At 39.5% G+C, this 21,028-nt stretch overlaps 1 protein-coding gene across 2 annotated transcripts in view; it reads left to right on the top strand.

The window, feature by feature from the left end:
* The first annotated feature begins 9,689 nt into the window (after positions 1 to 9,689).
* Positions 9,690 to 21,028, top strand: part of tsnare1.S (t-SNARE domain containing 1 S homeolog) — a 173,145-nt gene continuing 161,806 nt past the window's right edge. Inside the window, exon 1 of one of the 2 annotated variants that reach the window (XM_041568039.1) lies at positions 9,690 to 9,870. The gene's annotated coding sequence lies outside the window, so the exon portion shown is untranslated. The remainder of the gene's footprint in view (positions 9,871 to 21,028) is intronic. The other variant, XM_041568037.1, reaches the window with a different exon arrangement.

Below are 21,028 nucleotides of genomic sequence, written 5' to 3'. Positions count from 1 at the left end.
CAATGGCAGAGGAGCCATTTGGAGATATTAAAAGCCTTCCTGACATGCGAGTTTCATTTTTCGGGAGAAAAACTTGATTCGCACAAATCGGATATGAATCGAATATGATTAATATTTTCGGGTTGGAACCATTTGATCAAATAGTAGCCATTCAAATTGTTTCTTAAATAACCTACAAGTCAAATTTTAAGTATATTCGAATGAAAAAAAAATTCACATGAATGCGAAAATTCGACCTTTGATAAATGGGCCTCTATGTGTACCTCATGACGCCCGTAGATCTGGGTGCAAATTGTACACCCTTGCTTATCACTTGATAATTGCTCTGGTACCAATTAGTTAGGTAAAAAGAATACACCATTAATTTCATATATTCTGTACACTTTGCACAAATTAATAATTGAAGCTCACTGAATATATAAAGCAGATTCATAAGTAAAGGGGATACTTTCATTTTTACTTTATACACCCCTTGTTTTCTTCTGCTTCCCATTTTCCTTCTGCTGAGCTGTTTGTTTTTTTAATTCCACTTTCCAATTCTGTTATATTATTCCCAGTTATCTTTTCTCTTGTGCCCTTGTATTACTATTTCTTCCATAGATTTGTAGTGTATTTGTCTGTGACTTTACCACTGGAGTCATATAGAGGGCGCTGTGCTGCACCTGCAGCAGTTTTTCTCCAGTTCCTGCTTTGCTATATCTCATTTTTTCCACCATGTTGGGCTACTAATTTATGGCCCAGGCGGATTTACAAAGTACAATCTAGCCAGGGCACTGATTTGGACTAGTTTTTGAAGCCTTGCCGGGTTTGTACTTTGAAAAGAACCAATGTTTTTCCCCCTAGTGTGCCAACCCATTGCATTTTGGGCAATATAGTTTTTATTTAGCAAAGGCCTTCAGCCAAGGTTAATGTGAGACTACAATACCCATAATGCAATTGGAGTAGAAAGGTGTAGAAATTTCTATTTGCTGCAGTTCTAGCCAATCATTCCCAATCTATAGCCTGCAGCCCGCTGCATCTGGTTTGCAGTGTCGGACTGGGACGCCAGGGGCCCACCAAAAAACCTTAGGTTGAGGGCCCACTTTCCAAACTACTATACCTCCTCTCCTCACTCAACCTCTTGATTCTCCTAGTCTCTTTTCTCTACATACTTGTAATGAAGCCTTACCCTGGTGGTCTAGTGGGCAGCGGGGTCCACCGCCGCATCCTCGGGGTGGACGCACGCTGCGCTGCTCCTTTCTCTCCTGTGCCGGCTTCCTCTAAGGCACGTGCCACGCACACGTCCGGTGCAGTGCGCTGCCATGAGACTTCAGCACGCAATGGAGCCAAATTCAAATAGTTTAAAGGGGGAATTTAGTTTGCAGCACACTGCCCGTTGTTAGGTTCTATTTAGAAGTTCCTGGGTGTTAGTTCCTTGTGAATCCTGACTGATCTATTGTGTTTTGACCCTTGCCTGCCTGATTTACTACTCTGATCTCTCCAATCCTGATCCTGCCTGTCTGTGACTATTCTGATCTCTCCAACCCGACCTTTGCCTGTCCATCAACTATTCTACGCTCTCTATCCTGATTCTGGCCTGTCTGACCATTCTATCTGCTTGTGCTGGCCCGGCCTGCCTGTTCCTGGTGGTGTTCTTCCTTCCACTATCCTGGTGAGACTATCGCACCCATTTGCTTGTCCAGAACCGTTAGCTTTGCTCCTCTCTCTGTTAAGACCTGGCGGGATCCAATTAGCCGAGGGCTCCTCCCGAGGTGAAAGGCGGCGGTTAAAGGCAGAAGTGAGAGCCGAGACCAGAGAGCTTATCTTGGGTTCTGGATATAGGGTGCCAAACGTGACAATACTATACTATTTTATTGCATTTTTAAGCCTCTTTGTGAAATAGGGAATGACCATGAAATAGGCGAAATGGTGAGAAGCAAGAGGCCCACTGACCCCTGAACCCACCAGGAGTTTTCCTGGTATCCCTGTGGGCCAGTCTGACACTGCAGGTATGTAATATTCACATGTGCCATACAAATAGTATTATAGTTAGCTGCTTCTACAGTATATGCTGTTCTCATATTGATTGTTCAGTGTATTAATTGGGCTATTTTTGGGCTACTTTTAAAATGGCTTTTGGCTACTTTTTTGATAGTCTTTGACTGGTTTTGAAATGTAAATCTGGCAACCTTGCTCCCCTCCCTCTCTCTTGCACAGCATGGTTGCACTCTGATGTTTGGTGTGTAAAGTTATATGTTCATTGCTGAATAAACATGCAGAAAGTTGCTGTTAATGTGCCACCTGTTTCTGGAGCCTTAGGATCACATACAGAATTCTGAAAGGCTACACAGTGAACACAACAACATTTCAATCATCTTATGACTTATTATTACAATCCCTTGTATCTCTTTTTCTCATACTCTCTTTTGGACAGCGTTCCATTCTAACCTGTATCTCAGCCTGCAGTCTTGGGCCTTTATAGTATATGGTCACAGAACTCCCTTTTGGTAATTAAATGAAATAAGTATATCAACTTTGATATCACCATCAACACAGAGGCAACCAAGACAGTAGAGGAGTACAAAGGTAATTCTGTTAGAAATGTTACATTTCTAGATAAAGTTATGAAACATTATGACAATCACAGACGTACAAGCCTCGATAACCAGCAGGAATTATCTGCTCAGGTGAGATTCTTCACAGCTACACGGATAAAGAGAAGAGCTAGAGATCTTTCACATCTGAGTATATACATAGAATTTCTAACAGGTGAGGCTTAAATCTAAAATGTATGCTGACCTATTTCCATTCTTTAAAGGCAGAAATAGCTTTAAATAAAAAGGCAAAGCTGTGGTCTCTAATAGAACATGTGTAGGTATGCTGTATAGAAGGCCTCCGTTCATTGTATGGGCCTCCTTTTTCAATACCCCTAGTAATAATAATAATAATAAAGTGGAACTTACAAGTGTTCTCATTGTAGTCTCCCAATTACTTTTAAAATTTTCCCATTAGGAAACTTGCATTTTATATCTCAGCACCCTGAGGCAAGTACCGTGGCCTGGTGTGTTTCAGCTGCTCAAGGTTTATTCAAAAGAAACATTAACCTAATAAGCTATATGCTTGTTTTCACAATGTAGGATGATTCTGGGGCCAACTGCATTCAAGAAAAATCTCTGGAGCAACTCTAACTTTTTTTGTTTGTTTTTTTTTGCACAAACAATCATATTTTTCTTATAATCAACGATTTTTTTTTTTGTCCGTCATCAAGTGTAAAAGCCATAAAATCCACAAACACAAAAGTACAGCAAGTAAAAGCTGTCACGGTCACGTAGAGGTCCATGGAAGTTCAGTCTTTTCTTGGAGAGATTGGTCTCTCATTCGTGATTTTAGAGGTTTTTGGAGATCTGAACGTTTCTTTGTTTGTTCACACAGTGTCAAGGTTTTCAGATTTTTTTTTTCCCAGATTGCTCAGCGGCTATTTTCATTCGTGCTTTTTATAATCAGATCTTTTATTGGCGTTCATGGTATTTGAGGTTTAAGAGAAACAGAGTTTCATTTTGGTTTTAAGAACTTCTATTACCAATAAATTCACTTAATATATGAGCCTCTACATTTCAGAGGAAGGAGTGGCAAATGGGATTATAATGTTTCAAAATGACCACATCATGACATCATTTGCACCAGGTGACTGGATGCCCTTTATTGAACATCACGTGTGACATCACCGACCAGCGCTCGAATGTCTTTGGAAACAAAATGTAAAGCATGGCTCTCACAATCATCTCAAGATGCCTCTCATACACAGGCTGCTCCTCACCATCATTACCTTGTCATTTTTATTTCATCTTCTGCTTTCCTTTTCCTCTCCACCACTCTTCTATTCATATCTTAGTATTTGCGCTGTAGCAGGGTAGAAAGAATATATTTCCATGATAGACTGTCAAAAATGACAAATTATTATGTATTTTTAAAGTGCCCACAAATTTCTCGGTGCTGCAAAATGTGTTCAAACAAAAACATACAGTATTACATACATGGTAACCAATACAAAAGAGAAGGATCTTTGCAAAAGAGCTTACAGTCTAAAAGGGTAAGGAGTTGTGACACAAGGTGTGGGAGTGGGGGAGGGAGCTGTTACCTAGTTACCTTCCCATTTTTCTGCTGATGAGCTGCTGGGATGGGGGAAGAAGAAGGGAGGTGGTGAAATCACTCCAACGTGCAGTGCAGCAGTTAAAGGGATACTGTCATGGGAAAAAAAATTATTTTCAAAATGAATCAGTTAACAGTGCTGCTCCAGTAGAATTCTGCACTAAAATCCATTTCTCAAAAGAGCAAACAGATTTTTTTATATTCAATTTTGAAATCTGACATGGGGCTAGACATTTTGTCAATTTCCCAGCTGCCCCAGTCATGTGACTTGTGCCTGCACTTTAGGAGAGAAATGCTTTCTGGCAGGCTGCTGTTTTTCCTTCTCAATGTAACTGAATGTGTCTCAGTGGGACATGGGTTTTTACTATTGAGGGCTGTTCAAAGATCTACCAGGCAGCTGTTATCTTGTGTTAGGGAGCTGTTATCTGGTTACCTTCCCATTGTTCTTTTGTTTGGCTGCTACGGGGAAAAAGGGAGGGGGTGATATCACTCCAACTTGCAGTACAGCAGTAAAGTGTGATTGAAGTTTATCAGAGCACAAGTCACATGACTTGGGGCAGCTGGGAAATTGACAAAATGTCTAGCCCCATGTCAGATTTCAAAATTGAATATAAAAAAATCTGTTTGCTCTTTTGAGAAATGGATTTCAGTGCAGAATTCTGCTGGAGCAGCACTATTAACTGATTCATTTTGAAAAATTTTTTTTTTTCCCATGACAGTATCCCTTTAAGAGTGACAGCAAAAGTCACATGACTGAGTGCGCCTGGGAAATTGACAGCATGTACAGCTACATGTCAGATCTCAAAATTACATGAATCTGTTTGCTCTTTTGAAAAACAGATTTCAGTGTAGAAGTGTGCTGGAGCAGTATCCCTTTAAAAACAGATATCCTTACCAGTGATAGGCGAATTTGTCCCTTTTCGCCGAAAAACTTGTGAATTTCCCGCGAAATGGCGTAAAATTTGTGAATTTTCAGCGAAACGGGGTAAAATTCACGAATTTCACGTGAAACGGCGAAAAAGTTGCGAAACTCAAATTTTGATGCCCGTATTAAAGTTAATGGGCGTCCGAATAATGTTGACGTGCGACAGTTTTGGTGCAAACGACTTTCGCCAGCGGCCAAACGCGTAAATTCGGCACAATTTCGTGCCTGCCAAATTTATTCGGCCATCACTAATCCTCACAACTAACTTTCCTTACTGGGTCTGCCTCCACCCAGGCTCTTATCTTCTTCCACCCTGCTGCCCAGGTGGAATCCAAGAAGAAATAGAGCAAGCCCAATTGGTTTCTACCATTTATACAATAGAACAATGACCCATGGCGTAACTAGATATTACTGGGCCCCACAGCAAATTACTTTTCAGGCCCCCAAAAAGGAGTTAACCTGTTTTACCAATATTAATTGAAATTGTATATGAATAAGGGCCTCATGGGGCCCCTACTCTTCCTGGGCTTCCTCTGCAACTGCAGGTTATGCTTCCTCTGTAGTGACGCCCCTGCAAACACTCCTCCTGGCCAACAATTAGGGGACTGTCTGTAAACAAAAAAAGTATAACTAAATTATCAGTCCCCTACATTATTATTAACATGTATTCATAAAGCACTGTAGTACAGATGGGATTAGATATAACAATACAAGAAATAACTGATACAACAAGTGGAAAGGTCCTTGCTCAATAGACTTTTGCAAGCCCTGCCCTTTCATTCTATAAAATGTGCCCAGTTTTGATTCTCATTGCTACAGATAGGACGTATGGCAATAATTCATATATAAAGCAATATCACAATGGCAGCCAGTAATTCATGTGCAAAGAAATAATATCTTATTTCATCCCATCACCAGATTATATGGGCAGAAAAGTTCCTCTATATAAACTTGTGTTGTCACCATTAATGAAGCTTAGAAATATAGGAACATAAACTGCCTAATAAAAACCCAAATTAAAAAAAAATGTAATATAACAATGAAGAGCAGATACTTGTAATACGGCCATAACTCCGCGCCGTGCTATTTCATTTTCTAATTCTTCCTTTTATTTAAATTTTTCTTGATTCCCTTTTAAAATGATATTCCAATGTAAAGAAAGTCCCAACAGATGTGAGTAATGCCCCTATTCATTTGCTTTTAAGATAATATTACTTAATAGCTTTGACAGGGAATATCTCATTTTATTATTTATCTTTATTAACAAAGCAAATCCATTATTTATATTCGCTGCCAGAGTTAATGTGTTTGAAGAGTTTTTACACAATGTGTATCATAGTGACAGCCCATTTGTAATACCACCGTCTAATTGAAAGTCAGTGTATTCATTTTTATTTCGCCTTTTTATGTGTCAGAGATGCCATCCTCAAAGGCTCCGAATCAATTACAATTAAAGAAAAAAAAATATTTACATTTTGTTTTTGGCTCTGTTCAATAAACTGTTTTCTGTTCCATTAAGTAAAATAAATAGGGGGAAATTAAAAAATCATTTTCATATTTTATTAATGGCTTATAGATTTTTGTTGTTTTGCTGTTTCTTATAATAACAAAGATGTTTTTAGGATTGAAGAGCCTGTTAATTACGTTGCTCAAATAAAGTGCTAAGTGCTGTCTTCCCACACATTATAGTTATTAGGGGGGTTACTTATCATAGGTTGAATTTTAGAGTAATGTGAAACTTCAATAAATTTTGAATGGTATGGTCTTTATAAAAAAATTAGAAGATCTAAAATTCAATTGAATAGTCCTGATCCGAAAACTCAAATCGAATTTGACTCCCAAAAAAACCTAAACTTTTGCCGCACGATTTTTTTTTCTCCCATTGGAGACTATGGAACGTCATGTTTGAACCAAACTTGTTTTAGGTGGAGAATAGTTGATTCAGAACTGTTTCCAGGGTCGAGGTGTGATAAATCTCACATTCAAATTCGAGCTGGTGGTTTTAAATTCGAATTTGTGAGTTTTGACCAAAAAAACTAATTAGAAAATTCTAATTTACCATTCAAACCTTAGTAAATCTGCCCCTTGGGGGGGGGTTATTTATCAAAAGTTGAATGGTATGTTATTGATGAAATAATTTGAACTTCTAAAATTCCCCCATGCCAACACAGCAGCTTGTTTATATAAACTATAGTAGTACTTATCTGTTATCTATTGTGTATCCTGTGCTTGAATGGCTGCCCCCATGGCTACACAGCAGCTTGTTTATATAAACTATAGTAGTACTTATCTGTTATCTACTGTGTATCCTGTGCTTGAATGGCTGTCCCCATGGCTACACAGCAGCTTGTTTATATAAACTATAGTAGTACTTATCTGTTATCTACTGTGTATCCTGTGCTTGAATGGCTGCCCCCATGGCTACACAGCAGCTTGTTTATATAAACTATAGTAGTACTTATCTGTTATCTACTGTGTATCCTGTGCTTGAATGGCTGCCCCCATGGCTACACAGCAGCGTGTTTATATAAACTATAGTAGTACTTATCTGTTATCTACTGTGTATCCTGTGCTTGAATGGCTGTCCCCATGGCTACACAGCAGCTTGTTTATATAAACTATAGTAGTACTTATCTGTTATCTACTGTGTATCCTGTGCTTGAATGGCTGCCCCCATGGCTACACAGCTGCTTGATTATGTAAACTATAGTAGTACTTATCTGTTATCTACTGTGTATCCTTTGCTTGAATGGCTGCCCCCGTGGCTACACAGCAGCTTGTTTATATAAACTAAAGTAGTACGTATCTGTTATCTACTGTGTATCCTGTGCTTGAATGGCTGCCCCCATGGCTACACAGCAGCTTGTTTATATAAACTATAGTAGTACTTATCTGTTATCTACTGTGTATCCTGTGCTTGAATGGCTGCCCCCATGGCTATACAGCAGCTTGTTTATATAAACTATAGTAGTACTTATCTGTTATCTACTGTGTATCCTGTGCTTGAATGGCTGTCCCCATGGCTACACAGCAGCTTGTTTATATAAACTATAGTAGTACTTATCTGTTATCTACTGTGTATCCTGTGCTTGAATGGCTGCCCCCATGGCTACACAGCAGCTTGTTTATATAAACTATAGTAGTACTTATCTGTTATCTACTGTGTATCCTGTGCTTGAATGGCTGCCCCCATGGCTACACAGCAGCTTGTTTATATAAACTATAGTAGTATGTATCTGTTATCTACTGTGTATCCTGTGCTTGAATGGCTGCCCCCATGGCTACACAGCAGCTTGTTTATATAAACTATAGTAGTATGTATCTGTTATCTACTGTGTATCCTGTGCTTGAATGGCTGCCCCCATGGCTACACAGCAGCTTGTTTATACTATTGTAAAGTTTCTGAAGGTAAAACACCCGTTTTATCAGTGCAGGGAAACACTACATTATCACATATGTTACTTTTACTAAGAATAACAATTGGTCAGTAATTGCAACATCAGCCAGAGGGTTAACTGTGCCCTGGCCAACTGGAGAAGCAAAGTATAAAGTACAGCAGCCTCTTTACCTACCGTATACGTGAAAGCTGCCTCCTTGGTTCATACTATGGGATTGTATGTATTTATTTATATAGCACCACAACTGCACAAGACAGGGGTATAGTTATATAAAGTTATACAGTAACAAATGATATTCTATGCTGAAGAGTTTAGGGCTATCAATACACAACTGGGATAAGATCCCTGCCCCCAAGGAGCTTACAATCTATTAAGAAAAAGGACACAGACAGAAATAAAAATGGGGAGGGGTATAAGTGCAGTTGATACGTTTGTGTTGCAGCACAGGAAGACTAGGGACGCGGTTCATTTAGAAGGTGGTGCTTGAGGAGCTTAGAGCAGAATGTTAATGTGGGAGCTCTCCTGATGCATGATGGTAAAGCATTCCAGAAGTGCTTGCTTTCAAGAAATCTCTGAAAACGCACTTCTTTCGAGAAGCCTCCCCTCACTCTGCTTAACTACCAAACACAACACCACATACAGTACCACATTTCTCACCCACTTAATTCGATCTTGCCCACTCCCACACCTTGTGTATTACTCGCTTCCCTTTAGAGTGTAAGCTCTTTTGCATAGGGCCTTCCTCACCTTTTGTACCGGTATTGACTGTGATGTATGTAACTCCATATGTTCTATGTATAGAATTCATGTGATGTAGTTGTATAATCACATTTACTTTACAGTGCTACGCAATATGTTGGCGCTATATAAATACATGTTAATAATAATGAGACAATAGTCTGTCCAGGAGAGGATGAGGGCCTGGATCAGTGTCAGTGGGGGAGGGACAGAGGAAGGGGCGCATTTTCTAAATTGTATTTGAATTGAAACAAAAAATAGATTATTTATACAATATGTACAGTCAGCTGGGCAACAGAGGGGCACCAGCAGGAAGTGTAGGCCACACATGGTGTATCATGGGGCACAGGACAATACTGTGTGTGAGGGACAGTGAGTGAGGAGATGGGATACAACAAACTCAAGAGCCTGGCCCTAAAATAAGGCGCAGGGCACGAATGCGCGTCACATAAATAGATAGTACGGAAGTGAGGGGCAGCTGGTCACGTGGTACAGACTGGCACAGGCCACGAGTCACGTGGTGGAACTCGCCAGGACAAGCGAGAGCATAAGCCGCTGAGTGACGTCACTGGGCCGGCCATGTCACGTGAGCAGGAACCAGCTGTGGCGGGGAGGGGGTCACGTGACGCTGCCCCTTGCTTGCGCCGCCCGCTCAGCCCGCGCTTCCTCACACCGTGCCAGGTAGGGCGGGAACCGGGACACTGGGGTGGGAACGTACCGAGCGCGTGGCTTTTTCTTATGTCTTCCGCATGGAACACTTTCCGGGAACGCTGGCCTCATACGGGGGATGGGGAGGCCGCAGGGTGTCGGGAAGGCCTGGTTCTCTGGAGAGGCTGCGGAGTAACGTGAGGGGAGAGAACGGGGAAAGTAGGCCGTGTCCTCTGAGGGGCCAAACACGTGTCTTAACTGTAACTGTGGCAATTCATTTAGTTTTAGTCACACACAGAACTACTATTGGGCCCTAGTGTGTCAGTGAGAGGCCCCCCTGCTGTGTGACAGGCCCGGCCCTTACCTGTGGCCCTCAGGGGCCATTCTGTGTGTCTCACTGTGTCACTATTTATGTCTGTATCAGTGTGTGTGTGTGTGTGTGTGTGTGTGTGTATATATATATATATATGTCTATGTGTGTCTGTCTATGTGTGTATGTGTCTGTATTTGTGTTATCAGTATGTGTGTGTATATATATATATATATCTGTCTATGTGTGTATGTGTTTCTGTATCAGTGTATATATATATATATGTGTGTGTGTCCAACAGGAGCAGCACCTGGCAGGGTCGGGGTAGGACTCACCTGGGAGGGAAGAGGAGACAGAACCCCCAAATTAATGTGTGTGAGGCAGGGATAACACTGACGTTGAGAGTGGGGCCCTAGGCTGTGAGTGAAAGGCCCCTTCATATTCATACAGGTTAAACACGCACCGTATATACATAAGGATTCCTGGTGTGAGACGTCACATAGTAACTAATGTGATACAGTGCCCCAGTGGGGATATGCGCTGGTGTGTGAGAAGTGGAACTGCTTGTCTACAGAGCTTGCTCTCTTACACCTCTGTGACGCCTTCCACTGCCCACCTGTGACCCTGTCACTAATTGTACTTATTTCTAAATGTATTTATCATTTAAGTCTATCAGCCCCTTCCTGAACTGCTGGATATGTCCCTTTAATCCATGTAACAGGTCAGCCTTGTAGTCTACTTCTGTTCTACTGCTGCTTCTGCTACATTGTTTCAAAAGTCACAACCACCAGGGAACAGAAAGAGAAAGACGGATATTTGTAGGGCTGATAGACCTGGGGCGGGCTCTGTTGTTTTTTTTTCTTTTTTTTTGGTTGAGGGGTGTGAATAATTATTTGTCACAGGCACCCAAGGGTCTGACTCTAGGGCAGCAGTTTTAGTGCAGCAGTTCTTGGGTGCCTGGGTGGTGATATGGCCTCCCTACACAGGTAACCAAACGGGTAACCACCCCAACGCTAAAAATGAAGAAAAAAAACCAAGCCATACATTAGTGTATTCTCCTAAAATAAACTGTAGCACTGTATTTGTGCGCTGGAGCACTTAGGCTTATTGGGCATTTAAAGCAGGGAATACATAGAGACAATGAACTTTTCTCAACTTTCTGGCAGTTCTAGGTGATGACTTCTTTTCCCCACTTGAAATTCGACAAACTGTAAATATCCACCAGAAAACACAAGCCTTCAAGTGGCCTATAGTCCCCCCCCAGCCAACTGTCAGTTGCAGGGGACACGTGAATGGTGCTAGAAATGTATGACAGTCACTAGTAACTGCAACCGCTTGAGCAAGTATCAGCTCAGTTTATACCCACCTTTACTCAACATGAGCACAATAAATAGGCGGTGTATCAAATATTTAGTTATCATGAGAAAACTGTTTTTGTAACTGTTATCAAGTGGGAAGGTTTTTTTTTTTTCGTTTTCCCCTTAAACTTACCTTGCTCTTTGTAAAATGCACTTCTTTAGAGAAGCCTCCCCTCACTCTGCTTAACTACCAAATGCAATACCACATACAGTACCACATCTCTCACCCACTCAATTCTGATCTTGCCCACTCCCACACCTTGTGTCTTATTCCCTTCCCTTTAGATTGTAAGCTCCTTTGCACAGGGCCTTCCTCACCTTTTAAACCGGTATTGGTTGTGATGTATGTAACTCCAATGTATGTAATTCATGTGACTTAGTTGTATAAACACATTTACTTTACAGCACTGCAAAATCGGCTGGTGTTATATAAATAAATGTTAATAATAATAAATGGAGTCATTTTGGAGACAGTTCTGTATAAAAAAGCCGTCCCTTTCCTAAGGTGTAGCTATAGTCTGGCTTTGAGATAAGAAGCAACTCTGCGAGCTGGAATTTTGTTTTACTACGTATGTTCTTCAAACAGTGACTTGGCAGAATGAGAAATTTGTAAATTGAAAACAATACCCAAAAATTATGGTCAACACAACCCCCTATTCCTTGGTCTCATGTTAAAAATGTGGGTGTTTTTTGGTGCTTTCTCTGTGATAAGCTTGGGATAAAAATACACATGATTTCTGTGAATTAAGCCCCCACATTAGACCCATAGAACGCTTTACTTTTTTTTTGGGGGGGGGGGGGCTGGTTAAAGGGAATGTTAACCCAAAAATAAAAGAATATGTAATTGTAAACCGCTTTCTAATATGCATTCTTTTAAAAAAAATACATGTAAATCTAATTTCTGCTTGTTTATCCCTTCCTGCTCCATTTGTATTTTGAACTGATGTAGTAGGTTTACCTTGCACGCTACTATACAAGTCTGTTAGCTTATGCATTAATTCATTAGTCAGAACCACTAGGTTACTATACAAGTCTGTTAGCTTATGCATTAATTCATTAGTCAGAACCACTAGGTTACTATACAAGTCTGTTAGCTTATGCATTAGTTAGTCAGAACCACTAGGTTACTGTACAAGTCTGTTAGCTTATGCATTAGTTAATTAGTCAGAACCACTAGGTTACTGTACAAGTCTGTTAGCTTATGCATTAATGCATTAGTCGAACCACTAGGTTACTATACAAGTCTGTTAGCTTATGCATTAATTCATTAGTCAGAACCACTAGGTTACTATACAAGTCTGTTAACTTATGCATTAATTCATTAGTCAGAACCACTAGGTTACTATACAAGTCTGTTAGCTTATGTATTCATTAGTCAAAACCACTAGGTTACTATACAAGTCTGTTAGCTTATGCATTAGTTAATTAGTCAGAACCACTAGGTTACTATACAAGTCTGTTAGCTTATGCATTAATTCATTAGTCAGAACCACTAGGTTACTATACAAGTCTGTTAGCTTATGCATTAATTCATTAGTCAGAACCACTAGGTTACTGTACAAGTCTGTTAGCTTATGCATTAGTTAATTAGTCAGAACCACTAGGTTACTGTACAAGTCTGTTAGCTTATGCATTAATTCATTAGTCAGAACCACTAGGCCACACAGTGGAAAGGTACAGACAATACTTTCAGGAGGAGTTTTATTTACCAGTGAAAATGTGTAATTAATGTATATTGGAAATTTGCTTAACTACAGATTCTTGCATTAAGCAAAATTACATTTTGCTGATTATATACTTTTAAAAGGCTTATGGATATTACAGCAAACCGGTTTGTCACAAAACATTGGAGTGTAAAGGACAAAAGTATGCTCAGGTATACCTGTATAATTGTGCTTAGTATAGTGTTAGTTCTGCTGGTATAGCTGTTTGGTATGAAATGTGAGAGAACCTAGGGAGTTACCTTGCTATGCAATTTATTAGCTCATTAGATTTCAGTAGGAGCATGTAGTTAAAGATGAACTTTCTAGCCTGAGAGACAATGGCAGTTTAGACATGGATACAATTTTAGGATGCACCAACTGTAAACCTGTAAAGTATGTGTATATGTATATGTATATGTATATATATATATATATATATATATATATATATATATATATATATATATATATATATATATATATATATATATATATATATTACACACATTGTTATGAGTAGACTTGTGTGCAGGGAATGTTTGTGCAATAATCTGCAGCATTTTGTTTTAAGCAACAGTGAACCTGCACAAATGTAACACTGAATAGGTCATTGGTGTGATCCAATATGTAATGGCTAAACGCGCGTCTATTTTCAGTGGCGCTTCAGAATACAGGTATGGGATCTGTTATCTGGAAACCCGTTCTCCAGAAAGATCCGAATAACGGAAAGGCCGGCTCCGATAGACTCCATTATATCCAAATATTTAAAACCGATTTCCTTTTTCTGTGTAATAATAAAACAGTAGCTTGTACTTGATCCCAGCTAAGATATAATTAATCCTTATTGGAGTCAAAACCAGCCTATTGGGGTTATTTCATGTTTACATGATTTCCTAGTAGACTTAAAGTATGGAGATTCTAATTATGGAAAGATCCGTTATCCGGAAAGCCGCAGGTCCCAAGCATTCTGGATAACAGGTCCCATACCTGTACTTTAATGAGACACATTTTCAGCATAATAAAGCCTTTTGTAGGTTTGAAGTTACAAGTCCCGCAAGGATAGGTCATGTAAATGAGTGTGGTGTGCTATACATAGCTTAAAGGGATCCTGTCATCAGAAAACATGTTTTTTTCAAAACACATCAGTTAATAGTGCTACTCCAGCAGAATTCTGCACTGAAATCCATTTCTCAAAAGAGCAAACAGATTTTTTTATATTCAATTTTCAAATCTGACATGGGGCTAGACATATTGTCAATTTCCCAGGTGCCCCATGTCATGTGACTTGTGCCTGCACTTTAGGAGAGAAATGCTTTCTGGCAGGCTGCTGTTTTTCCTTCACAATGTAACTGAATGTATCTCAATGAAGCATGGGTTTTTACTATTGAGTGTTGTTCTTAGATCTACCAGGCAGCTGTTATCTTGTGTTAGGGAGCTGCTATCTGGTTACCTTCCCATTGTTCTGTTGTTTGGCTGCTGGGGGGAAAGGGAGGGAGTGATATCACTCCAACTTGGAGTACAGCAGTAAAGAGTGATTGAAGTTTATCGGAGCACAAGTCACATGACTTGGGGTAGCTGGGAAATTGACAATATGTCTAGCCCCATGTCAGATTTCAATAATCTGAATATAAAAAAATCTGTTTGCTCTTTTGAGAAATGGATTTCAGTGCAGAATTCTGCTGGATCAGCACTATTAACTGATTCATTTTGAAATTTTTTTTTTTTCCCATGACAGTATCCCTTTAATGAATTGTTAATTAGCAACGGGATATATGGATTGATAAGTCTATGTCAAAAGGATCATTTGGCAATCTTAAAGGAGAGAGGGGCAACTTCTAAAAATACCAAATCATTCTTAAAATATAGGTCGGATGGTGGCACAGTGATTATTGCAGTAGTAGTACTGATACACTAGGTTCTATTCCAAGGTCAGGCACTGTGCAATGAGTTCATATGTTCTCCCTTTGTTTGTTTCCTCTGGGTTTCTCCAATACTCCAAAGTTATACAGGCAAGTCAATTGTCTCCTGATGAAATTGAGTATAGTGAATATCATTAGGTGCCTTAGATTGTAAGCTCCACTGGGGAAGGAACTGATGGGAATGATGCATAATCTGCTGCAAAATATATTGATGTTGTATAAATCATCCGTGCCAGCTGTATGCACCAGCTCAGTTATTCTTGTTATTAAATGTTTACACATATTTGATGATTTTGTTAATCTAGCTCATTTGCATAGTTAATCATTATGATCCTGGATGATGCAGTGATGTGCTTGTAAGCTTGCCATAGGTTACAGTAGTTTGTGGGACTGTACTGAATACTGTATAACAACATTGTGAAACCTGAACTACAGCATATACTAGTTTAGTTATTTTTAAGTCCAATTACCATTGCATGTTTGTGGGAAGTATAACTGATATAGAAAGAATGTATTTCATTTGTCCATGATGATTAGATCTGACTGTAAATATGAATGGCCATGTAACTACCAGGCTGGAACATTCATACAATGCTCCCCAGTGTTTTTAGATTGGATCAAGATGCAGTAGGTTTGTATATAAATCTTCTGCTCTGAACCAAGGCAATGTCTGGATAGTGGGAAAGGCCAAATGCTAAATCTGCATCTTTCAAGTGTGAAATCCCTAATATTCCTACTACCTGGCCAGTGTCTTGCTTGGAAGACACTAAAGCTGTAAAAAAGAAGAAATGAGGGCCAGTTGAAATTAGCTGTTCTATAAGATTCTGCGGGTGGTGCCACACGATGCTACTTGGGGAGATTAGTCGCCCAGCGACAAATCACGACTAATCTCCCCGAAATGCCTTCCCTCCGGCTAGAATGTAAATCGCTGGCGGGATCACACTCTGATCGATTCGGCTTTCTGAAGTCGCTTGAGGCAAATTCAGGAGACTTTGGAAAACGAAGCGTTTCGAGTGCCATCCCGGCGGCTAGAATGTAAATTGCTGGCGGAATGGTATTCGAAACGTTTCGGTTTCCAAAGTCTCCTGAATTTGGCTCAAGAAGAAACTTCCGGCAACTTTGGAAACCAGAAGCGATCTGAGCGCTATCCCACCGGTGATTTACATTCTAGCCGGCGGGAAGGCATTTAGGGGACATTAGTTGTCTGAAGAAGAGGCGATTTGTCGCTGGGCGACTAATCTCCCCGATTAGCCACGTCTGCCACCACCCTTAAAGTTAACTCAAAGGTGAACCTCCCCTTTAATATTTTTCATTATGCAAATGTGAATGCAAGTGTATTGGTTATTGATCTTGAATTTGAAGGGTGCTGCATACTTTCTCTTTACCAAACAAAACTTGTTTAACATCTTATTATACCAGACTGGAAAGAGATTATTGAGGTTTTTTTGTTGATTTGAGGGGTTTTATCCGAAAATTGATCAGGGGTTATGTCCTGAAAACTCTCATTCATCAAGTTTTTTCGGGACATGAACTTGATCATTAGTTTTTTCATTTGAGTTTTTGACATTTGGATTTTTTCATTAATACCCAAACATTCGAAATTAGATTTTATCCGAAGCAGAAGAACCCTCTCACAACGCACAATTTTGATTCTTAAAAAATATGCCGCTTATTGTATAAAAACATAAATCTCTGATTTCTGTTGTCATGTGATTCTTAAGATTTGCATTCTGATTCCGAATCCTGCTGTAAAAAGCCTAGAGTTCAACCTAATTCTGAACTAATTGCGGTCATAAAGCAGTGGTAGGAGGGTTCTACCCTGAAGTTTAGTTAGGGTAAGATTTGGGGTAAATTCCTTCTTGCCTTTCAAGATATTCTTATAAGCCCAGTTTAAAAGTCCTTGAGGGTCTGATTGATGTTTATTATCCTATATATTTTTGGAACTATGGTTAAGTAGGTATGGGACTTGTTATCCAGAAAAGTTGGGATTTGGGTTTTTCCGGATAACTGGCCTTGTAATTTGGATCTTTATACCTTAAGTCTACTAGAAAATCATATAAACATTAAATAAGCCCAATAGGCTGGCTTTGCTTCCAGTAAGGATTAATTTATATATTAGTTGGGATCAAGTACAAGATACTGTTTTATTATTTTTAAAATTTTGGGTTATTTGGATAAAATGGAGTCTATGGGAGATGTAATTTCTGTAATTTGGATCTTCATACCTTAAGTCTACTAGAAAATCATATAAAAATTAAATAAACCCAATAGGCTGGGTTTGCTTCTAAGGATTCATTATATCTTAGTTTGGTTCAAGTACATGATACTGTTTTATTACAGAGATAAAGAAATCATGTTAAAAAAGTTAGATTATTTTGATGAAATGGAGTCTATGGGAGACTATCTGGATAATGGTTTTCCGGATAACGGATCCCATACTTGTATTAAGGAGGGCCCTAATGAAATACTTGGCATTAAACATAAAAAAAAGCCACAGAGATAAAGAAATACCTCTCCATAGAATCATTCAAAATACTGTGCTCTGTTGTGTTTTTGTTGGCCCTTGTAAATGAGCTACAATAATATACAGATTTATTTTCGGTTCCCCCTGATTAGTGAAAAATTAGTGATATTGGTCAGATTTTGTGGGTCAGATCTTCATCTGATCTTCCCGTGCAACAGCACAACATTTATAGGTTCCTACAAAATCTGACACCCATATAACTAGAATGTAAAGTTGGATCAGATTTGGTGTTAGCTTGTTCATGCATCTACATCTGACATTCAATGTTTTTCATTGGGGAAAAAAGTAGACCCCATCAGATTTTATATGGAAAAAATATGGTCTGATGTAAAAATCTCCATGTAGTTTACGCATCTGATTTTTGTATCAATCCCATTATATTTTGGCCCATGCAACTAGATCCAATTTGCTGGATGCATTTGCCAATCCAACCCCATCCTTCAAAAGGACTTGTGGAGTTAAAGGAGAACCAAACCCTTTATATTAAAATCCCCTATGCCCTACACTACATACACCACTTTCCCTGCTTCCCCCCCCAGCGTAGGTGTTACCCTGGTAAAAGTCTTTAACTCTTTACTTACCCCTCGTTGCAGATTCAGATCATCTGAGTTCACAGGCACCATCTTCTTCTCTTCGGTAATCTTCGGGTCTTCTTCCGGCGCTTCAGTTATTTCCATGATTCCATATCCCTTATAATGAGTGATACTCAAGAGTTCCCTGTATAACTCAGCCTGCAGCCTTGTGCCTTTATATGGTCACAGAACAACCCCTCAGTGACTTCTAATATCCTTATCATTTACAGTAGGGGGTACATTATCCCTTATAATATATGAGTGATACTCAGAGTTCCCTGTATAACTCAGCCTGCAGCCTTGTGCCTTTATATGGTCACAGAACAACCCCTCAGTGACTTCTAATATCCTTATCATTTACAGTAGGGGGTACATTATCCCTTATAATACATGAGTGATACTCAGAGTTCCCTGTATAACTCAGCCTGCAGCCTTGTGCCTTTATATGGTCACAGAACAACCCCTCAGTGACTTCTAATATCCTTATCATTTACAGTAGGGGTACATTATCCCTTATAATACATGAGTGATACTCAAGAGTTCCCTGTATAACTCAGCCTGCAGCCTTGTGCCTTTATATGGTCACAGAACAACCCCTCAGTGACTTCTAATATCCTTATCATTTACAGTAGGGGTACATTATCCCTTATAATACATGAGTGATATTCAGAGTTCCCTGTATAACTCAGCCTGCAGCCTTGTGCCTTTATATGGTCACAGAACAACCCCTCAGTGACTTCTAATATCCTTATGATTTACAGTAGGGGGTACATTATCCCTTATAATGAGTGATACTCAAGAGTTCCCTGTATAACTCAGCCTGCAGCCTTGTGCCTTTATATGGTCACAGAACAACCCCTCAGTGACTTCTAATATCCTTATCATTTACAGTAGGGGGTACATTATCCCTTATAATACATGAGTGATACTCAGAGTTCCCTGTATAACTCAGTCTGCAGCCTTGTGCCTTTATATGGTCACAGAACAACCCCTCAGTGACTTCTAATATCCTTATCATTTACAGTAGGGGGTACATTATCCCTTATAATACATGAGTGATACTCAGAGTTCCCTGTATAACTCAGTCTGCAGCCTTGTGCCTTTATATGGTCACAGAACAACCCCTTAGGGACTTCTAATATCCTTATCATTTACAGTAGGGGGTACATTATCCCTTATAATACATGAGTGATACTGTCCTACTATACTTGTACCATATAGTAGTACATTGCAAACGAGTGATTTGTTCTGTAGAAAAGCACAAGGGATCATGCAAAGGAAAGGCAACCTTTTGAAGAGTAAAATTATAATACTAAAGACTATGCTTTTATAAAGTAAGACAGAAATCTGCATTTTTATTTTTATTTTTCATGAATGTGGATTGTTTTGTTTTTCATTGTTTTATACTCACAAAACCAGTTTTCCTTCAGTTTTAGCAGCAGGTCAGAAGGCTATAATGTTACAGTGGAGAGACACCATAGGAAGGGATAAACCTACTTCATTAGCATTACCTGGATCTTTTGAAAAGAACACAGACAGGCCCATAAATCTTCTTTCAAGATATGGAAAAATTCACACGCCCATATCTGTAATTGTTATAACAAGCTCTTATAAATGTGACACTTGCATTTTAGTGTTCTTGTCCCTTTCGGCAGACCCCAGGGACTACTTGCAGGAGCGGCCATTAATCAATTGGCATGTTATGTTGTCAGCCCATGGCCAACAGGGAGAGCTTTTGCTTTGCACCCATTGGATGGTCGGATAGATCTGATTGGTCAGTTTTTCATGTAAATGAATACACTATATTTTGTATTGCCTTCTGCTATCACATCAGATATCAGCTGACACCTCTATACTTTTGTAGTAATTATTTTGTGTGCTGCACAGCTTTGTAAAGACCACTAAATTGCCTACACTTGACAGTCAGGCTGTTTCTTGGCCTGCATTTATGCGCTGGACAAGAAAACGCCTGGTCTAACGAAGTTTCATACAATATTTGGTGCTTGCATGGCAGTAGAAGAGGCGAATTTGACCCGTTTCGTTTCGCCAAAAATTCGCCACCGCCGAAATGGCGCAGACGCCCATTAAAGTCTATGGGCATCAAAACATTTTTGTCGCGTGCCTAAATTTTTTTGACACCCATCTTTTTTTGTCGCACAGCGCCATACAAGTCTATGGGCTTCATTTCTGCGGCGAAACAAGGCGATAAAATTTGCCCTTCCCTAGCAACGGATATTGGAAAAAGACTTTAAAGGGATTCTGTTGTGGTTTTTATGATGTATTTTTTATTTCTAAATTACACTGTTCACACTGCAAATAATTGACTGTACAATATAAAATTCCATTCCTGAACCAACAAGTGTATTTAGTTGTAGTATTGGTGTGTAGGTGCATCTCAGGTCATTTTGCCTGGTCATGTGATTTCAGAAAGAGCCAGCACTTTAGGATGGAACTGCTTTCTGGCAGGCTGTTGTTTCTCCTACTCAATGTAACTGAATGTGTCTCAGTGGGACCTGGATTTTACTATTGAGTGCTGTTCTTAGATCTCCCAGGCAGCTGTTATCTTGTGTTAGGGAGCTGCTATCTGGTTACCTTCCCATTGTTCTGTTATTAGGCTGCTGGGGGCAAAGGAAGGGGGGTGATTTTGTATTTTTTTTTTTTTTTTGCCATGACAGTATCCCTTTAAAGGGGTGGTTCACTTTTGAGGTAACTTTTAGTATGTTACAGAATGTCCAATTCCAAGCAACTTTGCAATTGGTCTTTATTATCTATATGTTATACTTTTTGAGTTATTCGCCTTTTTCG

This window comes from Xenopus laevis, chromosome 6S (genome assembly GCF_017654675.1).
Source record: "Xenopus laevis strain J_2021 chromosome 6S, Xenopus_laevis_v10.1, whole genome shotgun sequence".
Classification (NCBI taxonomy): Eukaryota; Metazoa; Chordata; class Amphibia; order Anura; family Pipidae; genus Xenopus; species Xenopus laevis.
The sequence above is the reverse complement of the archived record's forward strand: the minus strand, read 5'-3'. Positions and strand labels throughout refer to the sequence as shown.